This window comes from Megascapheus bottae, chromosome 2, assembly GCF_031878675.1.
Source record: "Megascapheus bottae isolate mThoBot1 chromosome 2, mThoBot2.hap1, whole genome shotgun sequence".
Classification (NCBI taxonomy): domain Eukaryota; kingdom Metazoa; phylum Chordata; class Mammalia; order Rodentia; family Geomyidae; genus Megascapheus; species Megascapheus bottae.
Genome location: NC_143510.1, coordinates 4,353,297 through 4,363,109, shown reverse-complemented (window position 1 = coordinate 4,363,109; position 9,813 = coordinate 4,353,297). Strand labels below are relative to the sequence as shown.

General features: G+C 45.6%; 1 pseudogene; it reads right to left on the bottom strand.

Annotated features, from left to right (window-relative positions):
• Nucleotides 1–1,081: 1,081 nt before the first annotated feature.
• On the bottom strand, nt 1,082–4,387 carry LOC150066287 (histone-lysine N-methyltransferase EHMT1 pseudogene; annotated as a pseudogene).
• Between the last annotated feature and the right edge of the window lie 5,426 nt (nt 4,388–9,813).

Genomic DNA, 9,813 nt, shown 5'->3' with positions numbered 1-9,813 from the left:
GTCAAAAACATTGTAACAGGAAAAAAACATGACTGCATTATGAATGTTTTAGAAGATCTCTCTCTCTGTCTCTCTCTGTCTCTCTCTGTCTCTCTCTCTCTCTCTCTCTCACACACACACCCCAAAAACAAAACCCACCATTGCTGCACTAATTACAGTATTTAGAAAGGTATATGCCAAAAAAAAAAAAGACATGACTTGCCAGCCATCACACAAAGGTAATGGCAAATTTATTCACACTACAAGACTAACATTTTAAAAAAGTTTCTCCTGCATTTTATTCTAAAATCACTTTGTTCTCTTTTTACAGTTGATAGTTTATTTTCACATGGTGAGTAGAAACCGCACCAGATTCAGCACCGTTGTCTGTGTTTTTATTCTTTGTTTGTCCTTTCGGTAATGGTAGAGAACAAATCAGTTTACTCATTATCATAGTGTGTGTCTTAGAAACCGACAGAAGGTGCATCACGGAACAGGCTGGGATGATGCGGTCTGCCTGCATCCACCAACCTACTTCCTTGCTAAGAAGTGCCAGGTAGCTTGAAATACAGGACTTGATATATATGACTCCTCTAAAAAGCAAACCCTATTTTCTTCAGTTAGTTGGGGATGTGGGGGAAGGGGTGTCACATGGACCTTTCCAAGGCCATGAAGGAGCCAGCATCCTTCTCACAGTGCCCTGGGGCTGACACTGGTCATAGAGGCTGTGGGTGGCAGTCTAACGGAGCAGCTTGTGGGGGGTGGCAGTTTTGGCAGCCTGGCTGGACAGGAGACAGAGAAACCTGATGGTGGAGCAAGGGCCTCAGCAATCAGAAGAAAGTGTGGGAAATACCACAACAACAAAGCCACCACCAGGAACTCACCAAGTGACGCCAATACCAAGTCCTAGGTATTCAGTGTACATGGCTGAAGGCAGGCTGTGCCTGAGCACTGGCCAGCCACGGGCTTCCATGTGGAATATTCCTAGATGGTATCTGCACCTCCCATGCCTCCCAGGCCCCTGCTGTCAGGTTGTAGAACCTCCTGTTTAAACTGCGATCATCAGAACCTGACCTGAACATCCTGTGGCCCTGCTGCCATCTCAGAGGGGATTCAGGGCAGCTGCAGAACTGGTGTCAGGAAATCCGTTCTCCTGTGCCTCCTGGGCTGCACTGGCCTGCTGCTGGGCTAGAGCTGGGCTCGAGTGCCGGCACTTAGGGGAGCCACACCAGCGGCTGAAGAGCTTGCCTTGATGTCCCAGAAGCGCTCCCCGTAGTCGAACCCTAGCTGTTCCCCAGCCTGGATCAATCTGGTACTGAAGAAGGCAAACCTAGGAAAGCGCAGGTCCTGGTGTGACATGAAAACATGCACCGGCACAAGGTTGGGCTCGCAGTGGTGGTTTATGAACCGGCTAACATTCCCATAGAACCCAGCATCAATGCAATACACCTCTCCATCCTTATTGTCAAGATCAAAGAGGTAAGAGTCTTCTACCCAAACATCAGCCTTGGTATCAGAAATCAGCTCCCTGACATACTCGCAAACAAAGGTGCCCAAAGGAATGTCCTGCAGGGACCGTACACCCCAGCCTATGTCCTGTGTCCGATAAAGCTGCAGTCTTGCCCTGAGACCATTCTGTACAACACGATTGCGGCATTTCCTCCAGCAGGAACAGGCGTGGTTGCACTCAAAGATCAAGGGTGGTTCCGCCATGTTGAATTCAGGCAAAAGCCGTCCATCCTTGTTGTACCAGCAATGCATGCTGAGCTGGCCGCATAGGCAGGTGCTGGAGGAGCAGTCGTCCACACCACACGCAGTACTGCAGATGAGTGATGTTCCTGTCGATGCTCATGGGGGAGGTCACACAGTTCTGAGAGATGTATTTGTAGTTACTAGGGCATGGCTCGGTGTCCACAGCATTGACGCAGGGGATGGGGGTGCGCTCGTAGCCACAAGCAATGTCTCTGCTCATCGTCTTCTCAACAGGAACAGGCTTGTCAGGAGCTGAGTCGTGCAGTGCATTCCACACCTGGGAGTTAAGGCTGGCACACTGCAGGGGAGCCTCTCCTTCCTTGTTTTTCAAAGTGACATCTGAATCCCGAGAAAGAAAAAGGACAACACAGTCATAGGGGTTCTTCCTGGCTGCGATGTGCAGAGGTGAATCTCCATGAATGTTCACGGCATGTAGATCACACTTGGCGGCTAGCAGTATCGCTGCTATGTCCACACAGCCAGAGAATGCTGCCCAGTGCAGACAGATATTTTCCTCGTTGTCCCGGATATTGATGTCAGAGCCCTTGGACAGCAGCAACTTCACCAGTTCCACATGCTTGTATTCCGTAGCCCAGATCATAGGTGTCCAGCCACCATCATCCTGACAGTTGACATCCATTTGTCCATTAGAAAGCAAATACTGAACCACATCATAGTGGCCTTTCTTGGCAGCCAAGTGCAAACATGTGGAGCCCTCTGCATCCTTTGGATCACCTGTGCCCCAGCTCTGATGAGATACTTCACTCCATCCAGGTGGTTGTTTTCTGCAGCCTCTATCAGTGGGGTCCTCTGGTCTTCTGAACAGGTGTCAATATTTTCACCCCGCCTGAACCGACATGTGGCAAATGTCCACATGGCCAGCCTCAGCTGCAGCATGCAGTGGGGAGCATTTATTCTGATGCTCCATCTTGAAGTTGGGATCAATTCCATCAACCAGCATGAGGAGTACTTTCTGCAACTCGCCCTGCCTGGTGGAGAACTTGCTATGGTCACCTCTTTGGCCTTGGAGGTCTCCTCCCCACAATAGGGACAGTAGCAGGCATTGTTGATTCGAGAGGCACAATCCTTATGGAAACGGTGAGAAATGCTGCTCTCAGGCTGACATTCCATGAAGTTACCCGCTGGGCAGAAATACCCGCAGCCAGGACAGCACTGGTGCTTCACCATGCGGCCCTGATGGTCTTCACAGAGCACCAAGAGTGGTGCCTTGTTGGACGGGCGCATCAGCTCATACTTGACCACGCTGTTCGTGCACCGGCCCAATTCATGATCCACGCTCTCGGTGGCCATGCACTGGTTGTTGGCCAAGGTGCTGATCTCACGGTTCTTGGGCATTTCCAGCTGCACAGAGGCACTTCCCGAAGGCCATCCGTCTCCAGGGTGTCCGGACCATTGGCCAGCCCTTCACTTTCCACTTGGGAGGACAGAATTCCTCTGACATGGAGATCCAATGAGTCCAGGGAGACTTCCATGTACCCAGTGCTGTCTCCCGGGGCCATCTGCTCAGTGCTTCCTGGAGAGGACTTACATGCCTCAGAACCAGGCACTCCACTTGGCTTCTTTCTACTCCTCTGCCTCCTTTTCCAAGCCGGCTTGATCCAGGGACTGTCAGTCTTTCCTCTCCTTTTGAGAAATTTCTTCTTGATGCTGGATTCAGAACTCTGAAGGACAAAACTCAGGCACATCAGAAGCAAAGCACTGGGGAGGACCAGGTCAGATTTGTCTCGGGCATCCTCATCCTCCCCGGTATTGGCCGACTCCTGCTCCTCCTCTGATTCCCCATCCATCTTTGGGTCCACACTAGAATGGGTTATGCTCTTAAACATCTCAATCACCATCCTCTGCTTTAATACTTTTGTCTTTTTCTTAGGAAGCAGGCTATAGATTCCCATTCTTCGTTTTTTCTCCCGAGATACTGCAGCTGCTGTCTGTGACTTTGTGGTGGCCATGTAGCATTGGTTCTGAGGTAGCGACTGGTGAAGGGATGGGAAGGGGGGTAAAAGCTGCTGTCGTCCACAATCAGAAATGTTTCTGTTGATGTCCTCTTTTGGTTCTTTAAGATCTCTAACTTGTCGAAATTCTCTTGGATCCTTGGTGGCCACATGCAGGCCCAGGGAGGACTTCGGCATTGTTTTTTTCGTGCCCTGTGAATCCGGACATCCGGTCCTCTGTGTCTGCCTCCCTTCCCCAGGCACAGCAGGTACTGCAGCTGGTGTCTGAAGAAGTGCACTTTACTGGCCCCTCCAGGAAGAATTTTTGCAGTGTGGCCAGGAAGGGATGAAGCTAGAGTGTTTGGAGTCCCCAAAGGCTGTCCTTGAAGAGCTAGTTTATTTAAGAAATATCCGTTGCTGCCAATAACAGAAGTTTGCATCAAGTCATCAGTTGTGACATAGTTTTGCTTCTCCACTTCTGTGTCTCTTTCTGAGACCCCATTTTCTGCAATCCGGGGTGCTCTGTTGGTGCCTTCCTGTGGGCTGGCTCTTATGTTCTCCTGAGTGTGTTTGGACACATTTAGGTGACCAGTGTCACCAGTTTTTTCATAAGACCCATTGGTTTCACCATCTGCAGCTACAGGGGCCTCTCTGGCCCGTTTCTCTGTGGAAGCTTCATCAGCAACCATGGGTGTATCTTCTCTTAGCAGCTCTGTTTTCATGCAACATTCTTCCTTAGTTTCCCCCTTGGCTGGAACTGCATGGCAGTGTGGCCCGGCCCCTCCCGCGTGCCATCACCCCGCCCGCGCCTAGTGGCCTAGGGCCAGGACGGGACGGCGCTCCACGCCTCCATCTATGCCTCCATCCCGTGCCTTTTTACATGCCTCCGCATAATCCAAATTATGTTTCAAGGGAAGAGCCAGTGTATACGATCATACTACAGTACTGACTTCCAAATGGTTTCAACAATTTCCTTCCAGGAGGAACACACTTGGAATTGGGGCTGAAGCTCAGCAGTAGAGCATTTGAGAAGCCCTCGCTCTACCCCCAGCAACACGAACCGCAAAGAAACAAACAAAGAAACAACAACAAAAAAACCATTTCGGCTCATGTTCCAGTTCATACCTGTACGACTGAAGTTAACATAGTATGAAATTTGGATTGACATAATATCAACTCTTACTGAGAGGAATCCATTTAGATCTATTCTATTGCATTTCATTTTTCAAATATTGAAGCTAAGACTTCATATGCTGATTCCACAAACGGGGAGCTCAAAAAATATTGCTCCCAGTTAGGAGCCATGGACTCACACCTAATAATCTTAGCTGCCCAGGAGGCTGACATCTAAAAGATTGTAATTCAAGGCCAGTCCAGGTAAAAAAAAAAGTCTACAAAAGCCAGGCTTGGGTCATAACTCAAATAGTAGAGCACCACCCAAGCATGTTTTAGACCTTAAGTTCAAATCAATATAAGCAAAATTTAAAAAGGCCTCCTATACTATGTCTAATAAAGCTAGTGTTTCCTTTTCTCCTCCTCCTCTTCCTCCTCCTCCTCCTCCTCCTCTTCCTCCTCCTTTGTCTGTTGCAGGGCTTGAACTCAGGGCCCTGGTGCTGTCCTTGAGCATTTTTTGCTCAAGGAAAGCACTCTACCACTTGAGCCATAGCTCCACTTCAGTTTTTCTACTGGTTAATTAGAGAAAAGAATCTCAGATCACTGTCTCTATGATACAATTGGTTAGCGTGTTACGCTGTTACCTGAAAGGTTGGTGTTTTGAGCCCACCCAGGGGCATGTGAGGTTCTCTCTTTTAAAGGAAAGGATCTCTAGGATATGGCAACAAGAGCTTTATCTTGAGTGATTGTTGTTCTTAATGTACTACTATGTTATTTCTCTTCTCCTTTGTTGCCCTTTGGTTAATCTCATATTGTTACTGTATCTGATTTTGTTACCTGGTATATTGTATATACATTTATTTGTTTATTTGAAAACAAATAGGTAAGGGAAGTGGGGAAAAAGATGATTGGGAGGAGTTGGAGGGGAGGGAAATGGGGACAAAAACATTAGAAAGGGTATCAATGTGTGAGAAGTAATGCACCTATTATCTGGTGAATATAACTGTAACCCCTCTATACTTTACCTCAGTAATAAAATAACAACAACAACAGCAGCAGCAGCAACAACAACAACAACAACAACAACAATAATAATAATAATAAAATAATCTCAGGACTTTCCTGCCCAGGCTGGCTTCAAACTGAAATCCTGAAGTAGCTAGGATTAGAGATGTGAGCCCCAGTGCTCATGTTTATTATTATTATTTCGTATTTATTTGGCCAGTCCTAGGCTTGAGCTCAGGGTCTGAGCACTGCCCTTGGACTTTCTTAAGGCTAGCTAGCTCTACCACTTAAGTCTTAGCACCACTTCTGGCTTTTTTTCTATGTATGTGATATTGTGGGATCGAACCTGGGATTTTTTGCATGCTAAGCAAGTACTCTACCACTAGGCCAAACTCCCAGCCCTACTTTTTAAAGTATATTCATATCTTAGAAAAACAGGAAGTATATATAAAAATGAATTTATTATAATTTATTGTAAAAGTATTTGGGAAGTGGCAGGAAAGAAATTTTACCATCCTGACTTCCCAGAAAATATTGAATCTCCCTTTTGCTTTTTCTGGTTTAAATTTACCTTTTCAAGATTATTTTCTGTTCCAAAGAGAATATACTTTCTAATATTTTTGCTTTCTTTTTCTCTTCCTTTCTTATCTGTGCCGGTATGGGGTCTTAAACTCAGGCCCAAGCACTGTTGCTTAGGTTCCTGGTTCAAGGCTGACACTTGACCCACAGTTCTATTTCTGGCTTTTTGGTGGTTAATTGGAGATAGGATATGAGTCTCTCAGACTTTCCTTCTCAGGCTGGCTTTGAATGATAGATTTCAGATCTCAGTCTCTTGAGTAGCTAGAATAACAGGAATATAGGAATGAGCCACTAGTACCTGGCTTAGTTTTTAATTTTTCTTTTTTTTTGTTTATTGGTTGTGGGATTTGAACTCTGGGCCTGGGCACTGTCCCTAAGCTCTTCAGCTCAATGCTAGTGTTCTACCACTTGAGCAACAGTGCTACTTCTGGTTTTCTGGTGTCTGGTGGTTAACTGGAGATAAGAGTCTCACGGACTTTGGTGCCCTGGCTGACTTTGAACCACAATCCTCAGATTTCAGCCTCCTGAGTGGCAAGGATTACAGGCTTGAGCCACTGGCACCTGAATAGTTTCTAATCTTAATGTCAGGAAAGTACCAAGCAAGTAAGTACACACCCCAATTTTACCATTCAAAGATAACAAATTACTAATTGGCTTCCATCTGTCTAGCTTAGTGTTATGCTTATATCTCTAAATGCAATAAAATAACAGATAATATGTGTTTCAAAAGAAAGTAGAACAAACACATTTTCACAACACTGTGGGTTGAATATATCCACCTATGTTTATGCATCAGCAACCTAATCCCCGATGTCACAGCATGGGGAAGTGTATGTACTGTGACATGACTGGACTGTAAGGATTCTGCCTTCACCAACTCACTCATGCCACCAGCACTTGACTGGGTAAATCAGCCCCTTTTTGTCCTTGTGCTGTCATCTTCCTCTCTTGTTTTGGCTCTCCCCGCCCCCTTCTTCCAAGGGATGAAGCAGCAGGAAGAATCCATCAACAGTGGTTCCTCAGTCTTGGGCTTCCCAGGTTCAAGAGCCACAAAGAATACATTCCTGTAGACATGTCCCATGTGTGGTGTGAGCACCATCAAGAGTATACTAACATGCTTGATAGAAATAAGAATGTGAATAAGCTGTAAATCCTGACTTCTAGTGGTGGAGATTCAGATGTACATTATGTCCTTGAGCAATCCCTAAAATGAAGATCATGAGAGAGTAAGGATCGCATATTTCTGAATCTTTCTTTGGGTTAAATTTCCAAAGAAGAGATGAAATGTTTGTATGGCTGGGAATGTGGCTTGGTGGTAAAGTGCTAGCCTTGAGCAAAAGAAGCTCAGAGACAGTGCCTAGGCCCCGAGTCCAAGCCCCAAGACCAGCAAAAGAAAGGAAGAAAAAAAGAGGAATTCTCTGGATTGGAATATTTTAAGAGGCTGCCAAGCAAGTCCCAAGTTCATACTCCAGTACTGCTAAATAAGAATAGAACAAAGCTAGGTGCTGGTGGCTCACATCTGAATCTTAGTTACTCAGGAGGCTGAGATCTGAGAATCAAGGTTCAAAGCCAGTCCAGGCAGGAAAGTCTTATTGCTAATTAACCATCAGAAAACCAGAAGTGGAGCTATGGCTCAAAGTGGTAAAGCACTAGCCCCAAGCAGAGAAGCTCAGGGTAGCTTCTATGCCTTGACTTGAACAACAGAAAAGAGCAGAACCAAGCAAACTAAATAAAACAAACAAATCTTACTATCCAAGCATAAACCTATAATCCAACTAATTGGGAAGCAGAAATTTGAAGGTTGATGGTTTGAGGTCAGCCTAGTCAAAAGTTCACAAAAAGCAAAATTTCAACCAATAATTAGGGTCAGTGTTTGTCATACCAGCTATTCAGGAGGCTGAGATCAAAAGAACCATGGTTCTAGCCCAGCCCAGCCCAGCAAGAAAGTTGACAAGACCCCATCTTCACAACAAAAGCTAGTCGTGGTGGCACATGCCTCTCGTCCCTAGAGTGATAGAACATATAAATAGGAGGGCCACAATTTTGATCAGCTGGACAAAACATGAAACGTCATCCCAAAATTAACCAGAACAAAAAGAGCTAGGAGTATTGTTCAAGTAGTAAAATATCTCCACATCAAGTATAAATGCCTGAGCTCAAACCCCTATATTATCCCTTCTGCCCCCAAATTGTACTCTGAGATGGATACTAGAGGCTCACACCTGAAATCCCAGCTACTCAGGAGGCTGAGATATGAGGATTGTGATTCAAAGCCAGCCTGTACAGGAAAGGTCTTGAGACTTATCTAACATTAACCAACAGAAAACAGGAAGTGGTGCCGAGGCTCAAAGTGGTAGAGCACTAACTATGAACAAAAGAGCCCAAGGGCAGTACTCAGGCCCCATGTTCATGCCCCACACACAAAAATAGTGCTCTGTCTTAGACACCATCCTCAGACAGGTGGAAGTCAGCAGTATAGATGTCTTCATAGGAGATGAACCATGTGGAGTTGGCTTCATATTTGCTGATGACTGAAATGTGATCATGAACAGAATAACAAAGGAAGGCAAAAGAAAAAGGAGAACTCCCTCCCTCTGCCCCCCAATCCTTCCGAAGCAAGTGAGTGAGATGAACTTACAGAAAGAAAAGAATGTGGGTCTGGAGAAGTCATCGCCAGCCCAGAGGCTCACAGAAGAGGGCCTGGACTAGGAAGGACTGAGATGCCCCTAGGGTTGCATTGAGAAACTCACATTTACTGTTACTTCAGCACAAGCTGCCATTCTGTTGTACCTTCTAATCTTCCAGAGCCTTTCTTCACTGAATTCCATACTTCCCTTTCCAGCACTCTACAACTTGAGTCATACATACACTTCTTGCATTTTTCTGGTTAGTTAAAGATAAGAGCCTTCCAGATTTGCTTGCTTGGGCTGACTTCTGGCTGGGATCTTCACATCTCACCCTACTAAATATACAGGGTTACAGGTATGAGCTACTATAACCTGCCTCACCTGTCCAACCTTCAAATGATGTGTTCCATTCAAAGGTCAAATCCCAGTTCATTTCTTAATGGGCTTATGGTAGTTTTGCTTGCAATGTGGAAGTCTGATATAAACAATTAGCATCTTCTACTAGGTTGACAGTTCCTGCAATTTTAGACCATAGTGGGAAAGGAATCATTTTCTGGAGGACTGGTTGAAGAACAGAGCAGCAATTAGGAAAAAGCCAAGGGGAATCAATTATCAGAGAAGAAAAGAGCAGGTATTGTGAAGGCAAAACATCAATAGGACTGTCTTCTTATGGGAAGAATTTAGATATGTTTCATTTTTTTCTCATACTTATTCACTCATGGATTCACAGGTATTAAATACCCATAATCAGTCAGGCAGCTAGTCACAGGAGAGTCAGAATCAAATATCAACACAACTCTGAAGCA